The sequence below is a fragment of the Somniosus microcephalus genome, chromosome 3 (assembly GCF_052327205.1).
Source record: "Somniosus microcephalus isolate GS21.2 chromosome 3, FLI_Smic_1.0, whole genome shotgun sequence".
Classification (NCBI taxonomy): domain Eukaryota; kingdom Metazoa; phylum Chordata; class Chondrichthyes; order Squaliformes; family Somniosidae; genus Somniosus; species Somniosus microcephalus.
Window position 1 is genome coordinate 187,220,637 of NC_140989.1, and position 20,631 is coordinate 187,241,267.

Here is a 20,631-nt window from a genome sequence, read left to right on the forward strand (position 1 = left end):
ATCTAGGGTTTTTAATCTTTTTTACAGTCCATTTGTTCGGTCGGGAGAGTGAGAGGCTCCGCTCGGCGATGCAGAGAGCCCTGCAGATGGAGAAGAATGTCAACCAGAGTCTGCCGGATCTGCACAAACCCTCCACTGGGAGCGCCGACCCTCATCTGTGTGAATTCCTGGAGACCCATTATCCAGATGAACAAGTGAAGGTGACCAAGAAGCTTGGAGATCACATCACCAACTTGTAGAGACTGGGACCCCTGCCTTGTAGGCATGTGGGCTTGTGACTTTGTACAAAGAGCTGAGACTGGAGCTCTGTAAATGTCATTTATTGTAAAATGTTCAAATTTGTGAAACAAACGAAAGTTTGGTTTTAGCAACCAGTTAAGCCTCCCTGACTCACCGCACTCTGTTGAAACCACTCTCCGATGGGGTTTTTGCAACAATCCGATAGTTTCATGGTTACTTACACTAGCTTTTTTTTAAATTCCAGATTAATTTAATTAACTGAATTTAATCATTAGCCTAGGCTTACTGGAGTACCAGTCCAATAACATAACCACTACGCTATCGTCTCTTGGGTTGAATGCTTCAACAAATGCTACATGCAACCATCTGTACCACAAGCTTCACACACTGCTCAATGCACCACATCCCCAGCACTCACCCACCAACAATCTCTACCTACCAACACTCACACCTTGCACACAATGGCAGCTATTCAACTGTGGCAGGCACATCACCCAAACACATTGCTCCACACTCACTCACACACTTTCCTTTCTCTTGGAGGCCAAGGTGGCTCACAACAGGAGAGAGCAGGAGCAGACAGCTGGAGAGTCGAGTGCAGGGTGCCAGGTCAATGGCATGGTGGCCACCGGCGATGCTGAGCCCCTTGGGGACAACAACGGTATGTTCATTCTTAGTCCTTCTTCTCAAATCGCACTTCCCCCTCGGCCCACAATCTTTTCTCACTATCATGCTGTATGCATGCATTTCTCCCTTCCTGCCCCGCTCCGCTCACCATAACCCGAATCTTGTGCCTTTCTGCTTTCAGATTATCAGCAAGCACCTGAGCAGCCTATCCCTGAGGGCACTGTAGAGAACGAGGCAGGAGAAGAGGAGGAGGAAGAACACACCACGTCACTGCATGTGTCGCCCGCAGGCACCAGCTCAGATACTGGCACTACACATTCTATAGAGGCTAGTATAGTAGCGGGATCTGCATAGGGTGAGGCACTGTGGACAAGTGGGCTGCAGCAAGGCCAGGGGGAAATGGTAGCTTGGGGGCCAACTCCCCGGAGGGCGAATTCGGGTGTGAGTTCTGCAGCACAGGACTCAGATGAGGACCTCAATGGGGTGGCCTTTAGAAGAAGGGTGATGGGCATGCACATGGAGATGATAGGTGCAATGGCAAGGGTGCCTGAGAGCCTCTCGGCAATGGTAAGGAACATGGAGGAGTCCACCTCCAACATTGCACGAGGCTCTGCACAGAGCATGGAGCCCAGTATTTCCAGTCTGCAAATGGCGATGTGCTCCCAGAGAGACCGTGGCAACCCAGATGTGATGGCATGCATGATGAGCGATGTTGCAACTTCCATTACAGCACAGGCGGAAGCGACCTAACATCTTAGTGCTGCAGCAGAAGCTCAGGCTGCTCTCATGCAGTTTCTGCTTGTTGCCATCATGGCTGGGTCTACCACCGTCAACCGGGGCTTTCATGGTGTCGCAGCAGGCCTGCAATCTGAGCTGCAACCGATTGCTAGGAATGCTGAGGTGGTGCCCCGGGGGAGTGGCAGTGGGTCTCTGGAGCAGAAACCTGCTGTCCTCTCTCAGGATGACCGTATTCCTGCTCCCACCACTGCTACTCCATTGCCCTTGTCGCTGCCTGTCATCCAGCCAGCCCAGACTGCTGCCGCCCTTGCTGAGGTGGTGCAGTCTACAGTCGGGTCTTCCAGGCCCAGAGCTGGTCGAGGGCATCCTACAAGGCAATCTGAAGTCTTCCCCATGGAAACTCAGCAGCCTTCCACCAGCCGTGCTGCAGCCACTGGGGGAGCACTGCGTAGGATCACTAGAGTAGGAAAAAGCACATGAATGACAGGCATTAGGGGATTGCACAAGGGTGATTAGTTAATAGTGTTGATGTAATATATGTGATATGTGTATGGATAAATGTATTAATTGTGTTTGGAAACTTTTGTGGCATCTCTCATTTCAGCTTTGTGCCCAGAGGGACGCTGTGATATGGCGTGAGACAGGGATTGTATGATGGGGATGTGGTGAGCAATGAGGATCTGGGGTTTCATTCATTCGAATCACAGTCTAATGAGCCGGTTATGGACAGCCCGTCTGGAAAGCTGATTGTCTGGCTGCTGCCTCCCTCCCACCTGTTCCTCGTCCTCCTCCTTCTCATCCTCCTCCTGAGGTGGTCCCGCAATCCCTGGTGGGAAGGGCTGCGCCCTCATGGTGGCCAAGTTGTGGAGGATGCAGCAGACCATCATGAAATGGGACACCCGCTCAGCCGAGTACTGGAGGGCTCCTCCCGAGCGGTAAAGGCAGCGGAACCATTGCTTCAATAAGGCGGTGGTCTGCTCGATGATGTTCCTGGTGGCAGCATGGCTCTCATTATATGAGTGCTGGGCATGAGTGTTGGGGTTGCAGAGGGGAGCAGATAGCCTTGGCCTCCTTGTAGCCACCCGCGAGCTTGATGTGGTGGCTGGAAGAGAGCTGGCACACCGGTCTGGTGCAGGATGAAGGCATCATGGCGGCTGCCAGGATAATGGGCATTGATGTTAAGGATTCACTGTGTGTGGTCACACTCCACTGCACATTAAGTGAGTGGTAACCTTTGTGGTTACGGAAGATCTCAGGATTGTTATGTGATGTCCGCAAAGCCATGTGGGTGCAGTCGATGGTGCCCTGCACCATGGGGAATCCCGCTATCCTGGCACGCACATGCATGCTCATTCTGCTTCTCTCTGGTGATTGGGAAGCCAAGGTAATCCCTTCTCCTGGTGTAGAGAGCATCAGTGACCACCTGGATGCAGTGATGGACAGCGAGCTGTGAGATGTTAACTATGTCTCCTGTGGTAGAGTGGAAGGTTCCGCTGGTGAAGAGATTGAGGGCAACGGTGACCTTGACTGCCACTGGGAGAGCCGTGGACACCCTGGTCTGAGGCTGGAGGTCTGGTTGCAGGAGGTGGCAGAGTTCTGTGACCACCTCCTTGGTGAAGCGGTGCCTACTAATACACTGCTCCTCGCTTAATTGAAGGTGGGGGAAGTGATGTCAGGATACACTCGGAGGGTAAGGCCTCCTGTTGAGAGCCCTGATGGTCCTCCTCCTCCCTTTGCGCACATGTTCCCGTCTTGCTGCCTCCGCTCCCTCTGCAATAGCTCCTAGAGGGCGAGGTCGACTGCCAGTACAGCCCCCATGACTTTTAACATGTGTTTGAAGTGTTTCAAAAATAATTATGCAGTTTTGTACTTGCCAGCACACTCCCTGATACCAAATAACCTTGAAATTACTAAGGAAAACTCTTGCAGTAGCAGGAAGTAGCACACAACCACTCAAACTTCACAAACCTGTCAGGTGCAAGTGATTGTTGATACTCCCTTTAAATAGCATCACTGGAGCCGGCTTCCTTCCGCTGCACACTGTAGGGGGGCATCTTTTACCTGGTTTATGGTAATTTACCTTCCTTTACCTGGTTTACGGTAATTTACCTGGTCAAGCAGCCTTTTTGCTTCACAGACTGAGACCAAAACCAATCAGCGGTTTCGAATCGCTAAACCCACCCTTCCAGTTCTGACTGGAGGAACTTATAATTAATGATATTAAAAACGGACAAATGATCTGGATGTGAGAAAGTCAAATTTTATTGAACTAAATAAACTACACCACACGATCAATGTAATCACGGTAAAATTGCTTAGATAGGGGAGGAAAAATGGGCATAACGAGGGAAAACGACTAAAATCACAATTTTAACGAAATTCCCACTTTACCCCCACCCCTAAGCCTACCCTACGTTGCCTTGTGGAAGGCCAGAAAAATATATGCTCACCACTATAATGCCAGCTCTGTGCCCTGCAAGATCTTCACTGTCCCGAAGTAAAGAAAACACCCCAGTGTTTTAAAAGTAAACTGCTGGTGTTTTTACTTCTTCAGACAGACTTCCACGCTGTAGAAGGCACACGAAGGCAGGCGAGAGAGAGAGAGATGCTTCTCAGAAGCTATCTTTATATACCCCAACATTGGGGCCGAGATGTTCCCGCCCAAATCCAAGTTCATCTGGGCTAAAACAAAAGGATCCAAACCGTCCCCTATTGCCTGGGATGGGTTTTGAATAAAGCTTGGCGTGGTTTGAATGTGTCTTCATTCTGGGGCCGAAATGTTCCCGCCCAAATCCAAGTTCATCTGTCTAAAACAAAAGGGATCCAACTGCCCTATTGTCTAGTAAAGGGTGATTCAAACCCATTAATTTTTAAACTGTTCCTTTTCTTAGTTTAGAAAAGTCTCTTCCGTAGTTTTGGTGTGTTCTCATTGTGTGCTGGGCTTTGAATGGAGTTGGATTACTAGGTAAACAGAAGCCCTTTGTCCTGCGGTCACTGAAACCGCAGCCTAAGTGGATAATCCTTTATGTCAACATAAACAAACATCGATTGCCTCTGAAGGGAAGGGAAACTCCCTTTTTGATTGACAGAATCTGACTGCCACTGCTTCGGTCCTCCCCCTTTTCACAGACATCCACAAGCTGCTTGCAAGCCTCTTTGTCCTTGGCCATGCTTTTCTGACGGCCATTTTTAAACCCCTTTGCAATTTACCAAACTCAAGGGTACAAATTTTAATAAAATGTGCGAAGTGTGTGAATTTTTCCACAAAGTTCCTCGATTCCGGTGTTGTCCACACACCGCCCAGCTCAAAGCAGCCTTTCTGCGATTCTGTGTATGTTTTAAAACATTGTTCAACCCGGAGGCAATTTAAAACACGCAAGGTCTTCGTCCACGATGTAGATTAATATTTCCCGATCTTCGGGGCTGAGGGGATTTTTGCGAACCCCTACAACACCACCTCTACCTGTTGTTGTTCTATCCAGCCGGTAAGTTCAATGGCCAAAATGAAGTTGGGAGATTGGGTGTCAAGTGAGTGTTGCACACTTACTGACGTCATGGTCTCCATGATTGCGATGTCTGTGGTGATAGAGTTTACTGGCAGCGCTACCGGCAAGACGGATATGGTGTGCGGCACTGGAACTGGCATCAGCTGGCGGTAGAGCTCTGAATGGTGTTTTAGCGCCATCTTGTGGCGCTAACATGTGGCACCAGACACACGAATTTCACCTCCAGCAAATCACATCACAAAAAAGGAGCAGTTTCAATCCACTTAAGGATAGTTTTATTTTAGCCATATGCCTGCATTCAACATGGACATCAGTTGTAGTTCTTCAAGCGAGAACAAAGGTAATCCTTTAATTATGTTAGAAGTCACACAACACCAGGTTATAGTCCAACAGTTTTATTTGAAATCACAAGCTTTGGAGCGCTGCTCCTTCGTCAGCTGAAGTCACACGAATTTCGTTATGTTATCCTCTTTATATTAAAATGAGCAATCCTGTCACCAAACTGGTATATTCATACCTGTCTCTCTGGTAATGAATGGAGAAATGATTCTGTTAATTGCCATCATGGCACAAAGGTGTATTGAAAGTCCAATTCATAGCAGGGCCCTGAGGTACAGCATGAGGTTACTGCGAGTGGGAGAGAGGTGACCAGAATATACAATGCTCTTCTGTTTCTCCCTCGGCCTCAATCATTTCACTTTATTTCCAGTCCAGTCCACGTGCCTCTTATTGTGCCCACTGCCCGCTTCTAGCCTGCTTGAACCAATCGGCCCATCCCGACAGCAGCAGTTTGTTGAGTGGGGCACTGCCAGGATAGATGGCTATCAAGTTGCATTAGCAGATGCCAGGCATTCCTTCAGTGCAGATTTAACACCCACCAATATAGTGAATATGCATAGGATTCCTGCACAATATCCATTATAGTTCTACAAAACTTTAAATACTTCAGGCATTGCTAGAATATCTCACATTCTACTAGCTGCAGCTGTGCCACACGAACCAATGTTAAAGGATTACTTTTGTTGAGTTTTTTTAATAGAGCGGCTTTATAATTCAACGTTTCTACGCATCACCGGTAACTCAGAATTATTTATGCGGTTTTCTCATGCCGGTTACTATCTCTTCGAATTTCTACATTGATTTTGAGATGATTGATGGTTGTTCTTATGTTTCAGCTTTTTTGAGCCTATCGTCCTTGGTTTTAGTGTGTGGCTGATGCCAGGCAATCTGAGAGTTGTAACTGCGGCCATGGTGAGTAAGACCATTCATTGTGATGTTGTGTACAACCTTTGAATCATGTATTGTGAGAAGTTGCTGAAAGAACAGTAGCAGTGGAGCGCTTTTTAACTGCTAAATATTTAATCGATAAAGTAAAAAACAGTCCTCGAGCATCCTAAAGCTTCAAGGTCGGGAGGGATGCCCGCAGCCCCGACTGATGATGTTGTGGCAGGATCCTGCCGGAGAGAAGGATCCTCACCATCATGTTACTTTTTATGATTGGGCAGGCACACATTACGTCAGCACCAGCGTGCTCTGAATGAAGTAGATGTTAAGTGTTGCTGCTCATTAACATAGAATACGGCCATCTGCTGCCAGTGTGATCTCGATTAATCTTCAAAAATCAGGACACACTGGTAGCAGATGCGGCCTGAACCTGTGAATAAATCTGACAGTTGCTATAGTTCACGATATTCAATCGTTTAGCTCCGTGTCACAGTCGTGAGCTCGAACTCACTGTTGCTTTGACGTCCATGTATGACCTTTAAGCTCAGATAGAAAGCTTAAGAATCTTCAAGTGATTTATTATGTTGGATTGAGAGCAGGTTAATATGCCTGTGAAAACAAAGTAACATATTGCTATCTAATTTGCTGGTCTATTTGTGCTTCTGCACAATCTTATTTCTTTAAAAATATATATTATTAGTTTAGCCTGAGCGACAGTCTTGTCAGCCTGGTATTTTTCTGTCAGCTTAAGGAGATCAGGAGCATATGGTGCCATCTCCTATTATTTTCAAATGCGTATCCAAACCATGCAATCTTGACTATTTCATGAAATAGTGTTTTGCTTCATAGGACGCATGGGCTTAGCCATGGAAACCCATTAGGGCCAAATCTCTGAGTTTGTGCTGCTGCTGATGAGTCTTGCTTCTGCCTACAATTTTTCATCCATCAATTTCCAGGGAAAATTACCCCACTTTGAGTTCAAATAATACTATTTATTTAATTTAGGTGACATAGACAGAGTTTTATTCCACATGGGTGACTATTTTGAAAGTTGCACCAACAGAAGAATGGAACATAATTAACATTCAGTTTATGTGTTGGGCAGAATTAGCAATACTTTTTCATAAATTGCTACTAATTCACAATAAAAGTTAACTTTTTATTGGAGAAATTGTGTTTTACTTATTCTTGGTAAAATGTTTTGTAAATCAGGGCAGCAGGGATAAGAAACATAAGAACATAAGAATTAGGAGCAGGAGTAGGCCATTTGGCCCCTCGAGCCTGCTCCGCCATTCAATAAGATCATGGCTGACCTTCTACCTCATCTCCACTTTCCTGCACTATCCCCATATCCCTTGATTCCTTTAATATCCAAAAATCTATCGATCACTGTCTTGAATATACTCAACGACTGAGCCTCCACAGCCCTCTGGGGTAGAGAATTCCAGGTTCACAACCCTCTGACTGAAGAAATTTCTCCTCAGCTCAGTCCTAAATAGCCAACCCCTTATTCTGAGACTGTGACCCCTGGTTCTAGACTCCCCAGCCAGGGGAAACATCCTCCCTGCATCAACCCTGTCAAGCCCTGTAAGAATTTTGTATGTTTCAATGAGATCACTTTTCATTCTTCTAAACTCTAGAGAATAGTGCTGGAACTAGAGTCCTGGCAGATCATATAACTAGGGCTGTAGAGAGGGCTTTAAACTAACTAGTGGGGGCGGAGGTTCCTAGAGAGCAAATAATAAAAATGACAACAGAGAAGGTCATAGACTTAGGTAGCAGTGGGGAAATTAAAAACCAGAGCGTGTCAGGAAGGGGCAGAAGGTATGGAGTAAAAGGTAAAGTAATAAAAAGGGCAAAAGCAGGAACTAAGTGTCACAAAACATCTTTGAAAGTTCTCTATCTGAATGCACATAGCATTCGTAACAAAATAGACGAGTTAATGGCACAAATAACTACATATGGGTATGATCTTGTGGCCATTACAGAAACATGGCTGCAGGGTGACAATGCCTGGGAATTAAACATACCAGGTTATTTAACGATCAGGAAGGACAGGCAGGAAGGAAGGGGAGGTGGGGTGGCTATGTTAATAAAGGAAGGAATCACTGTAATACAGCAAAATGATATTGGGTCAAAAGATCAGGATAATGAAACAGTTTGGGTGGAGGTAAGGAATAATAAGGGGAAAAAAACACTAGTGGGCGTAGTCTATAGGTCTCCGAACAGTGGCAACTCTGTTGGATGGAGTATCAATCAGGAAATAGTTGAGGCTTGTAATAAGGGAACATCTATAATTATGGGGGATTTTAATTATCATATTAATTGGACAAATCAAATTGGGCAGGGCTGCCTTGAGGATGAGTTCATTGAGTGTATTAGGGATGGGTTTCTTGAGCAGTATGTAACTGAACTGACCAGGGGGCAAGCAACCTTAGATCTGGTCCTGTGTAACGAGATGGGATCAATTAAAAATGTCCTAGTAAAGGATCCCCTTGGAATGAGTGACCATAACATGGTTGAATTCCATATTCAATTAGAGGGTGAGAAGGTTGGATCTCAAACAAGCGTGCTAAGCTTGAATAAAGGAGACTATGAAGGTATGAGAGCGGAATTGAGTGGAGTGGATTGGGAAAATAGATTAAAGGGTAAGACGATACATGATCAGTGGTGTACATTTAAGGAGTTATTTTACAACTTCCAAAAAATATATATTCCACTGAGAATAAAAGGGTGTAAAAGAAAAGACAGCCATCCGTGGCTAAGTAAAGAAATTAAGGATAGTATTCGACTAAAAGCAAGGGCATATAAGGTAGCCACATCTAGTGGGAGGATAGAGGATTGGGAAAACTTTAAAAGACAGCAAAAGTAACAAAAAGATTGATTAAGAAAGGGAAGATAGATTATGAAAGTAAATTAGCAAAAAATATAAAAACAGATAGTAAGAGTTTTTATAGTTATATAAAAAGAAAAAGGGGGGCTAAAGTAAATGTTGGTCCCTTAGAGGATGAGACCGGGAAATTAATGGTGGGAAATATGGAGATGGCAAAAACACTGAATGAATATTTTACATCAGTCTTTACAGTAGAAGACATTAAGAATATCCCAACACTGGACAAACAGGGGGCTAAAGGGGGGGAGGAGCTAAACACGATCAAAATCACTAAGGAAGTGGTACTCGGTAAAATAATGGGACTCAAGGCGGATAAATCACCTGGACCTGATGGCTTACATCCTAGGGTCTTGAGGGAAGTGGCGGTAGGGATTGTGGATGCATTGGTAATAATTTTCCAAAACTCCCTGGACTCGGCAAAGGTCCGGGCAGACTGGAAAACTGCTAATGTAACACCCTTATTTAAAAAGGGCAGTAGACAGAAGGCTGGAAACTATAGACCGGTTAGACTAACATCTGTGGTAGGTAAAATTTTGGAGTCCATTATTAAGGAGACAGTAACAGGACATTTGGATAATCATAATTTAATAGGACAAAGTCAGCATGGTTTTATGAAGGGGAAGTCATGTTTGACAAATTTGCTGGAGTTCTTTGAGGAAGTAACGTATAGGGTGGATAAAGGGGAACCAGTGGACGTAGTGTATTTAGACTTCCAAAAGGCATTTGACAAGGTGCCACACAAAAGATTATTGCTTAAGATAAAAAATCATGGGGTTGGGGGTAATATTCTGGCATGGATAGAGGATTGGCTATCTAACAGAAGGCAGAGAGTTGGGATAAATGGTTAATTCTCAGACTGGCAATCAGTAACTAGTGGTGTTCCGCAGGGGTCAGTGCTGGGTCCCCAACTCTTTACAATCTATATTAACGATTTGGAGGAGGGGACCGAGTGTAACATATCAAAGTTTGCAGATGATACTAAGATGGGAGGGAAAGTAGTGAGTGAGGAGGACATAAAAAACCTGCAAGGGGACATCGACAGGCTAAGTAAGTGGGCAGAGATTTGGCAGATGGAATACAATACTGGAAAGTGTGAGGTTATGCACTTTGGCAGGAAAAATCGTAGAGCAAGTTATTATCTTAATGGCAAGAAACTGAAAAGTACTGAAGTACAAAGGGATCTGGGGGTCCTGGTGCACAAAACTCAAAAGGTTAGTATGCAGGTGCAGCAAGTGATTAAGAAGGCCAATGGAATGTTGGCTTTCATTGCTAGGGGGATAGAATACAAAAATAGGGAGGTATTGCTTCAGTTGTACAAGGTATTGGTGAGACCGCACCTGGAATACTGCGTACAGTTTTGGTGTCCATACTTAAGAAAGGACATACTTGCTCTCGAGTCAGTACAAAGAAGGTTCACTCGATTAATCCCGGGGATGAGGGGATGGACATATGAGGAGAGGTTGAGTAGATTGGGACTCTACTCATTGGAGTTCAGAAGAATGAGAGGCGATCTTATTGAAACATATAAGATTGTGAAGGGGTTGGATCGGGTGGATGCGGGGAAGATGTTCCCGATGATGGGTGAAACTAGAACTAGGGGGCATAGTCTTAGAATAAGGGGCTGCTCTTTCAAAACTGAGATGAGGAGGAACTACTTCACTCAGAGGGTGGTAGGTCCATGGAATATGCTGCCCGAAAAAGCTGTAGAAGCTACATCATTACATAAATTTAAAACAGAAATAGACAGTTTCCTTGAAGTAAAGGGAATTAAGGGTTACGGGGAGCGGGCAGGAATTTGGACATGAGTCTCGGCTCAGATTGGTCATGGCCCTGTGGGTAGCGGAGCGGGCCCAGGGGCCGTGTAGCCTGATCTTGCTCCTATTTCGTGTGTCTAATTCTGTTAGATTCAGGAGATGGTTCTGTGATAGTGGATTGGCGGTTAGGATCAGGTCAGCCATGATCTTATTGAATGGCGGAGCAGGCTCGAGGGGTCGATTGGCCTACTCCTGCTCCTATTTCTTATGTTCTTATGTTCTTATATAGACCTAGTCTACTCAATCTCTCCTCATAGGACAATCCCCCCATCCCAGAAATCAGTCTGGTGAACCTTCGTTGCCCTCACTCTATAGCAAGTATATCCTTCCTTAGGTAAGGAGACCAGAACTGTACACAATACTTCAAGTGTGGTCTCACCAGGGACCTATGTAATTGCAGTAAGATATCTTTACTCCTGTACTCAAATCCTCTTGTAATAAAAGTCAACATACCATTTGCTTTCCTAATTGCTTGCTGTACCTGCATGTTAACTTTCAGTGATTCATGTACAAGGACACCCAGGTCCCTCTGAACACCAACATTTCCTAATCTCTCACCATTTAAAAAAATACTCTACTTTTCCATTTTTCTGACCAAGTGGATAACTTCACATTTTTCCACATTATATTCCATTGGCCATGTTCTTGCCCACTCACTTAGCCTGTCTATATCCCCTTGAAGCCTCTTTGCATCTTCCTCACAACTTACATTTCCACCCAGCTTTGTATCATCAGCAAACTTGGATATATTACATTTGGTCCCCTCACCCAAATCACTGATATAGATTGTGAATAGCTGAGGCCCAAGCACTGATCCTTGCGGTACCCCACTAGTTACAGCCTGCCAACTCGAAAATGACCCGTTTATTCCTATTCTCTGTTGTCTGTCCTTTAACCAATCCTCAATCCATGTTAGTATATTACCTCCAATCCCACGAGCCCTAAATTTGTTTAATAACTGTAGGGGGTTTCTCTTGCTTGCTCTGGTCTCCTGCCAGGCTTCTTGCAATAATTACCCGTGAGTGGTTCGACCCACTCGCCCCTACGGTTCTAGACCTTGGACTTAGGTGCAGGGAGCTGTAGTGCAGAAAAAACTCAATAGACCAGGTCGAATAGCACGAAATGGATGCCTTTATTGAACAGTTTGCAGCATTATAAAATACATGTCATATGCACAGATTAAAGCAACTACAAGCATGCACACATCTATAAACTTAACTCTATAGAAATGGGGAACACACGGCACATCGTAAAAGGGGTAACACATTACAATTACCCTTAACTCCCTCCCCTAGACCTAACTAAGTTTCGATTTGAGGGACTCGGGATCATGCTCACCACTTTAAGAATTGCGAAAAAAAAACTTTGCAGCCTTTCGACACAGCTTTCCGTCGTCACGTGGGTTTGGAAGCTTCTGGCGCAGCTTGTTTTCCTCTTGGTTCTCCTGCGATGAGCGCTCGCCGATGTGATGTTGACGAACTGGAGTACCGGGCCCTGGGTGTCTTCTTCTCCGGCCTGGGTCATCGATGATCTCCCGATGACTCTTTATACAGTCAGAATTGTACTTTTGATTGGTGTACCTGGGCTCTGAGGGTCTTCTTCTCCAGCCTGGGTCGTCGATGATCTCCCGACAAAAGTACCCGGGCCTCCCTCGTCATCTTCCCGTCGTGGCCGGGCCTTGCCTGGCCGAGCTGGCTTCCAAGCCGAACTCTTCTCATTGTCTTCTCGTCGTGGCCGGGCCTTGACTGGCCGAACACTGACCACGTTCCGAACCAAAGTGCTGCTTAGTTCCGACGGAGTCTGTCCCGAAGCGTACCGATGGAGAACTCACTGATGGACTTTACTCAATCCACAGTTATACTTTTTGGAACATTCTTATCTCCCGCCAAATCATAGTCCTGTCTTTGTAATAATTTTGGCGGGCAGAACTCTCTGCAGGGGTGTTTTGTCTTCATAACGGGAGTCGGTGATAGCTTAACTGGCCTTCCTGGGCCGATAATGTCCTTGCTTTGTTACCGTAACTTGGTTTGTATATTGATCGGTCTGGAGATTGCCCTGGATGGCTGTTAAACGGCTTCTCTTTGTACAGTGTAATGGGCTTAAGCGTTCGTTCAATTGTCCGCCCATTTCTTGATCGGTCTCATCCTGCCACCCAAATCTGTCCTGTACTCATAATCTAATCAATATGTATGCTCAGTTCCATGAGTTTCGGCTTCCCGAAACTGGTTTTCGCGGGCTTTTAATGTCCTCAATCCACAAGCCTGTCTGGCTTGCAGTAACAGAAGTTCAAATGGTCCCAGAAGCTGGTCACGAGGTCTGGTGGCCATTTTGTGTGCCCTTTTATCAAAGGTTTCTCTGTAAAAGCTTCTGTTGGTCAATAAAGCTGTTTTATTAACCCTATTTTCCTACGTGATTATTTAATGAAAATTTCGCGAATCTTACAGTCCCTCCTGTGATACTGATAGCTTGCTTAAAGTATCAATAACCCTTGGTGAGCAAATTTTCCCTGATTCCCCACATCCAAACATTCCTGGTAATTAACTACCTATAACCCCCACGACACATGCAGTTCCCATTTCAGAAAATTACATTGTGTACAGTTGGACAACCATAGGCAGTACTACCTCAAACTATAACACATTCATCTTTCAGGTGTGAAAGGGGCCGATACCCTTTACACCACCTGCATACACATTTTGTTAATCAAGAATAGAAAACCGATCAACGGTTATAACACAACAGTATTCATACACTTAAATCATATAGTAACCAAAACCAAGAGTGGAGGGATGCTTTATCCTTTAATACATAGCAGCCTAAGTGGGGGTCTCTTCACCCACTCGTACATAGCATTCTCTCCATTCTCCCGTGTTCTCGTGCCTCTGGAGGCGTTTGCCTCTCTTGCAATGCACGAACAGTAAATATATTACAATCAAAACCTGACACACTACTAGGATGTGGGATGCTATTCTAATCCAGGGCGGGATCTCTATATTAGTGAACAGGTCCCACCATGGTGGGGTGACTATGTCTAATATGTCTTTCCCTATCTCCAATGTCTTCTGCTCTAGTGTGTAAAAATGCTTCTGTGAGACTATTATGGCTTTTAAAATCTTGGTGAGGTGTTCGGGGAGAGGGGGAATGACATAACCAAAATGCACAACGAATCGCTGAAAATCCGCGAAATTCTCTTTTACAGTGAGGTGAACGGTGGAAGGTACAGGAATGGGGACAATTCACTGTTGTGCCACTTGAACTTCAGCCCTGGGTTTAAAACAGAAACTGCTGTCACTGACCGGACACCACCCGTGCTGTCCGTGATGGTAGTGAGGCGCTGCAGTGGTAACACAGTATGTCCCACCTCCGATATATGCCACCTGCGGGGGCACATGGTCTTTTGCCATTGCCTCCATGGTGCAATTTACCGGCTTCGCGCTAGCGGCTCTGAACCCGCACAGTGGTTTTAAAAAGGCATTCAAGTGCTGGGGACACAGGATGATGTGTGCTCTCCGGCTTCGACACCCTGAGAGGTCGGTGCCTGTCATCGTACGCTCCCATCTGATGACATAAGGTGGGACCACTGCGTAACGAATGTGTGCACACCCCCTGAATGACTCCAATGTTCTCCACCCTGTATACCGGGGCGGGTTTTGCTGTGGGACCCAACACCACTATTCCCATGATAGTGTGATTCGAGCGTCCGCAGTCCACTGGGACTGGGTACGCCTCTGCAGCTAGTCTGAGCTGGCACGGACTTAATGCGTTCTCAAAAGGGTGGAGCGCTTGCAAGTGCTTATTGCTGATCCAGGACGGGACCAAACCTTGTTTTAAATCCTCCAGATTACTGCGGCCCTCGCCCAGTAACCACGCCCCGTATAGCACACAAGCCTCGTTCTGTGCAGCCTGATCGGACACATTCCGATCCTCCCTAATGAGTGCATTTACCGTCCTAGCGTGTTTCCCCAGCTCAGCGATTATTTCTTTTAAGTGTAGTGTCATGGCCTGGTCCTCATGTAGCTCAGAACCTACTACCTTATTTTCGTTTGTCAGTATGTTCCTTAACTGGGCCTTTAGACCATTAATCTGTGTCTGCAGCTCCATGTTGTCTAGAGCGTTGACAACAGATGTCCCGGTACTAAAAGCAGTGAAGATGTCATTTACAGTACCCCTTCTTTGCCTCCCTACCCGATCCAAAACTTCCTGTGGTGTGGTGTACAATTTGGCTTTGTCGATGTCGGCAAAGTCAAATTCATAAAATTGTCTGAACATCCTGGTTAACAGGACCTGGTACAATTGTTCCATTTCCTTGGGACACCACTCCGGCAATCGTACCTCAGTGAGGTTTAAAATCACTGAGGCCACCGCGTAGTGTACCCCTTGGTACAGCATCTGACCGGTGGGTACCAATACTAAACCGTTCCCGGGTCCCTTTGTGGTGGTGGGGCACCCTTCCTTCTGGGCTAGTGCTACCGGAATCGTGGGCAGGGGCTTGCGTGGGCGGGTGATGAGTTCAGTGGCGTTTACCGGAATCAGGGAGAATGGGACTCCGCACGCCCGGGTGCTGACGTCCCACCTCACCCCTTTCCCTTCATCCTGCCACTGCCTCTCGAAAAAGATGGATATGTCTTTGGGGCAAACGTACTTCGAACCCCACATGCAGACATATATCCCTTCATCTGGTTCCCACCATTTGTCCCAACACACATGTAATTGTCCGTGAGTCCCCGTAATTGTCCGATGGGTATTGTTACCCAGTCGCTCCCACTCGATTATAGAGTTCTTCATATTCTTTCCCAGCTTTCGAAGCCACCACCATCTACTTAGCGGTACGTTCCCATTACACACCAAACAGATCCTCTTTCCCACGGTAACGCTGACTCTGGGTGCAATGATCCTCACCCGAGGGCACAGTAACGAAGTCTCTTGGTAGGCAAACCCGGATTTGCTGGAGTATTCCGTAGAATTCGACCCCAGCCATCCTGGCCATCTCCCTTGGTGGAAGTAGGTGGCGGTTTCCTCAACCTCTCGCTTCCCTGTCCCATCCGTCGCGATGGGGGCTGTGTCCCCGGAGCATCCGAACACGACGACGTCCTTGGTGTGGCCTCGGTAGGCCAGCCCGCACCCGATCGCCGCGAGCACCACGAGAATCCTCTCCATTGTATTCCTGGTTTCTGTAACCGATAAGATGATGTAGCCAGGCTCCCAATAGGCGCTGGCCTAATTAAACGGACGCTCGGGTCCCCTGACCCCGCTTCCAAACAAACACACATACTGGGTAGACTTCGAAAACTACCTTTTAAAACATACCCATCATCTTAAACTTTACATGCCTTAAACTAATATTAAAATTACTTAACTTAACTTATCATTACCTAAACTTATGTTCACCTAAAACTTATGTACAGCGCCGCCCTCCTTCGGGCGGCCTACCTAATTCCTGTGAGGGCTGCAGCGTGCCACTCCCTGTGGCGGGGCTGCACTGGCCTTCGGCTTTGATCCCCCGCAGCCTGTCGCTGCTGAACGGGAATCGTGTCTTTCCTGGGCTACCCTGGATCGATGTTGGGGGAAGTAAGGAGGATCTGACCAAAACTTTCTGGGCTGAGGCGTCCGAGCCGACCTACGAGGGGGCACCTTGGGCGAGGCTCCCAGGGCTAACGGACCGGGGATCAGGACCTTCACCGTCGCAGCCTGTGGTCCCACCACAGCTGCCGGCTCCTGCTCCCTTCCCTCAGGCTCCGCCCCCCCGGGGCTGGGATCCGTGGCATCCGACTCCACCCCACCTGTCCCCACAGGTGGTGAGTCTCCGCCCCCAATCCCTACCTCCCCCAAGCTCGAGTCGGGGGTGAGACTTTCGTCCTCTGACTCCTCCTCCTCCGTGATCGGGTCATGGGCGGGGTCGAGCTGTTCGGGCTCTTCCTCGTCCGAATCCCAAACTAACGGGGAGACCTCCCACTCCAATGGGATGACTCCTCCCCTCACGCAGGCTACAGTTCCAGCCTGTGTGGTCTGTGACCCTGTCTCAGGCTGAGGATTTCTGTCCTCAGACCTGGCCCCTGTTGTTGGCCCTTGTGCACCCGGCTTAAACATTTACACTGGTTAATGTGAAACCATTTAGTGCGTCGGGCACCTTCACTGCGTACACCATGGGGCTGGCCTTGTCTACAATGCTGTAGGGCCCCATGTACAGTGGTTCTAGACTCCCTACTCGGGCGTAGTTCCTAACCATGACCTGGTTTCCGACTTCCCACTCTTGCTTGTTACGGGGTTCCAGCAACAGTCGGTTGCCCTGATGCTGTCTCCCCATGTTCCCAGCCGCTTGCTCATAAACCTGTTTCAGGCGCTCCAAGAGGGTTTGGACGAACTTGTCCAGATTCACCTCTTGGAGCTGGCCCTCGGTGAGCACCGGGGCTAGTACATGGGTGGGTGTTCGCATGATCCTCCCAGTCATTAACTCGTGCGGGGAGTACCCCGTACTTTTGGACTGGCTGGCCCGGATCCCCATGAGGACTAGAGGCAGGATCTCCACCCACTTCTGGGGTGAGCCCATTGCCTCTTTCCTCAGCTTTTCCTTGAGGGTCCGGTTCATGCGTTCAACAATCCCGGATGACTGGGGATTGTGCGCTACGTGCCACTTCCCTTCAATGCCCAAGAGCATGAGGGTGTTCTGCATCACTTGGCCGGTGAAATGACTCCCTCGGTCGGACTCCACAAACCGGGGGAGCTCCCACCGTGAGAACACTTCCCGGACCAAGATCTTGGCAGTACCCAGCGCCGTAGCTGTTCTACACGGGAAGGCTTCTACCCACTTGGTAAACACATCCACCAGGACAAGGCAGTACTTATAGCCTCCCTGGGTGGTGGGCAGGGGCCCTATGTAGTCGACCTGTATCGACTGCCATGGTCCCTCTACCCTCCTGATGTGCCCCATGGGCACCTTCCTTTTCTGGGGGTCTGGGTTGTTCGCGGCGCACACAAGACAGCTTGTACAGAACTCGCGGACATCGTCTCGAAGTCCCGGCCACCATCCCGCCTGCTCTACCCGTTGCCAGGTAACCTCAGGCCCGGGGTGTCCTGCCCCTGTGTGATGAAATATGTCATTCATCAGACTCTGTAGTTAACTGTATATATTGTATTGCCTGCTCCGGTGTTTGTGCCTTGTACTGTGTATAGGGCACCGCCCCCTTTGTGTGTCGGCTCCGCCCATACCTGGCCCTACTTAAGACAAGTCCAGGCTTGTCCTGCAGTAGAACAGCAGCACGCCAGGTGAAGCTAGGTGCAGCCACCGGCATCTTTTCTTTGCTAATAAAAGCCTTGTTTTATTATGCTAACTTCGAGTCTTGAAGTTATTGAGGCACGTCAATTTTATTAGCAAACTTTTAACGATGGATCAACTTTTGAAACCAGAACACTTGGATTTGGACCCGCATGCTTCGGATGCATTGGCACAGTTTGGACACTGGTCCCAGTGCTTGGAATTCTTTATGGCCAACTCCGAAGCCGTCACAGCCTCTACAGCCACCGGAGATGTGAAACTCGGGATCCTACAGAATCGGGTGAGCCACCGGGTTTTTCCACTCATACAAGACGCCGCCAGCTACCTGGATGCCTGCAACATCCTAAAGGCCCACTATCAGCGGCCTACCAACGAAGTGTACGCCAGGCACCTGCTTGCTACCTGCACACAGCGACCCGGAGAGTCGCTAGAGGACTTTCTAGTCACCCTAAAAGTGCTTGGCAAAGACTGCAAATGCAAAGACGTGAAAGCCACGGTATACACAGACGAGCTGATTTGGGATGCCTTTATCGCAGGCCTTAGCTCTAATTATATCCGGCAGAGACTGCTAGAGAAAACGGGCCTAGATCTGACACAGGCTGTGGACACAGCGCGATCGTTGGATGTGGCTCAGAAGAACTCTGACTCCTACTCGGCAGGCCGCACGGCCCACGCCGCCTCTGTTTCCCAGCCCGGTAGCCCAACACCGTCGGGGCCCTGCTCTCCCCCCAGAAGCCCTACGTCCGCCGCGACGCTTCGGGGCCCCAAATGCTACTTCTGCGGGCAGCCGAAGCACACCAGGAACCTGTGCCCAGCGAAAGGCACCACCTGCTTTAAGTGCGGTAAGAAGGGGCACTTTGGGAAGGTGTGCAGAGGGAATCCCGCAGGCAAAACCGCCACTGCCGTGTGCACGCCGTGGGAGCGGCCATCTTGGACGCCATCTTGTCCGACCTCGTGGGGTCCGCCATCTCGCGAGCAGACAGCGTGGACGCCATCTTACCCGGCCTCGTGTGGCCCACCATCTTGTCCTGATCAGGGCCCTACAGTGGCGTCGATCACAGTGGACCAGTCCAGACCGCACCCACTATCCAAATCGATGGTGGACATTGAGGTAAACGGGTGCAAGGTTAAATGTTTAATTGACAGCGGGAGCACAGAGAGCTTCATTCACCCTGATCTGGTACAACGACTCTCTCTAACTATAGTCCCTACTCAGGGCAGGATCTCTATGGCCGACAAAACCCAGATATCGACTATTGCGGGTTGCTGCGCGGTATGATTGTCCGTTAAAGACACTGTATATAATAATTTTAAACTGTTAATTATGAAAGATTTATGTGTGAGCATGATCTTGGGCCTGGATTTTCAGTGCCACCACCAAAGCATCACGCTCAATTTCGGTGGGACCCAGCCGCCCCTCACAGTGTGCGGTCTGGCTACCCTGAAGGTAAAGCCGCCTTTGCTATTCGCGAACCTTACCCCTAACTGCCGGCCAATAGCGACCAAAAGCAGGAGGTACAGCTGGGAGGACAGGCGGTTTATCGCGACCGAGGTAGACAGGCTCCTGAAGGAGCGCATTATTGAACGCAGCAACAGCCCGTGGCGCGCCCAAGTGGTGGTGGTGAGGGGTAGCGAGAAGAAGCGGATGGTGATTGACTATAGTCAAACAGTCAACATCTATACCCAACTAGACGCCTACCCGCTACCCCGCATATCCGAGATGGTGAACCAAATCGCCCAATACCGGGTGTTCTCCACCATCGACCTCAAGTCAGCGTACCACCAGCTCCCTATCAGACCAGAGGACCGTTCGTACACCGCCTTCGAGGCAAACGGACGCCTCTACCAGTTCCTCAGAGTCCCCTTTGGGGTGACGAATGGGGTCTTGGTCTTTCAGAGGGAGATGGACCGCATGGTTGATGACCACCACTTGCAGGCAACCTTCCCCTATCTCGACAACGTCACCATCTGCGGCCACAACCAACAGGACCACGACTCAAACCTCGCGAGGTTTCTGAAAACCGCACAAAAACTCAACCTCACCTACAACGAGGACAAGTGCGTTTTCAACACCATGCGCCTTTGCATACTGGGCAGCGTGGTGGAGAATGGGGAAATCGGACCAGACCCCGACCGATTGCGCCCCCTACGGGAGCTGCCCCTGCCCAACACTCCCAAAGCCCTGAAAAGGTGCCTGGGGTTATTCTCATATTATGCCCAATGGGTCCCTAACTACTCCGATAAAGCCCATCCCCTCTTGAAAGCATCCTCTTTCCTGCTCTCTGCTGAGGCCCATGCTGCCTTCAAAAGCATTAA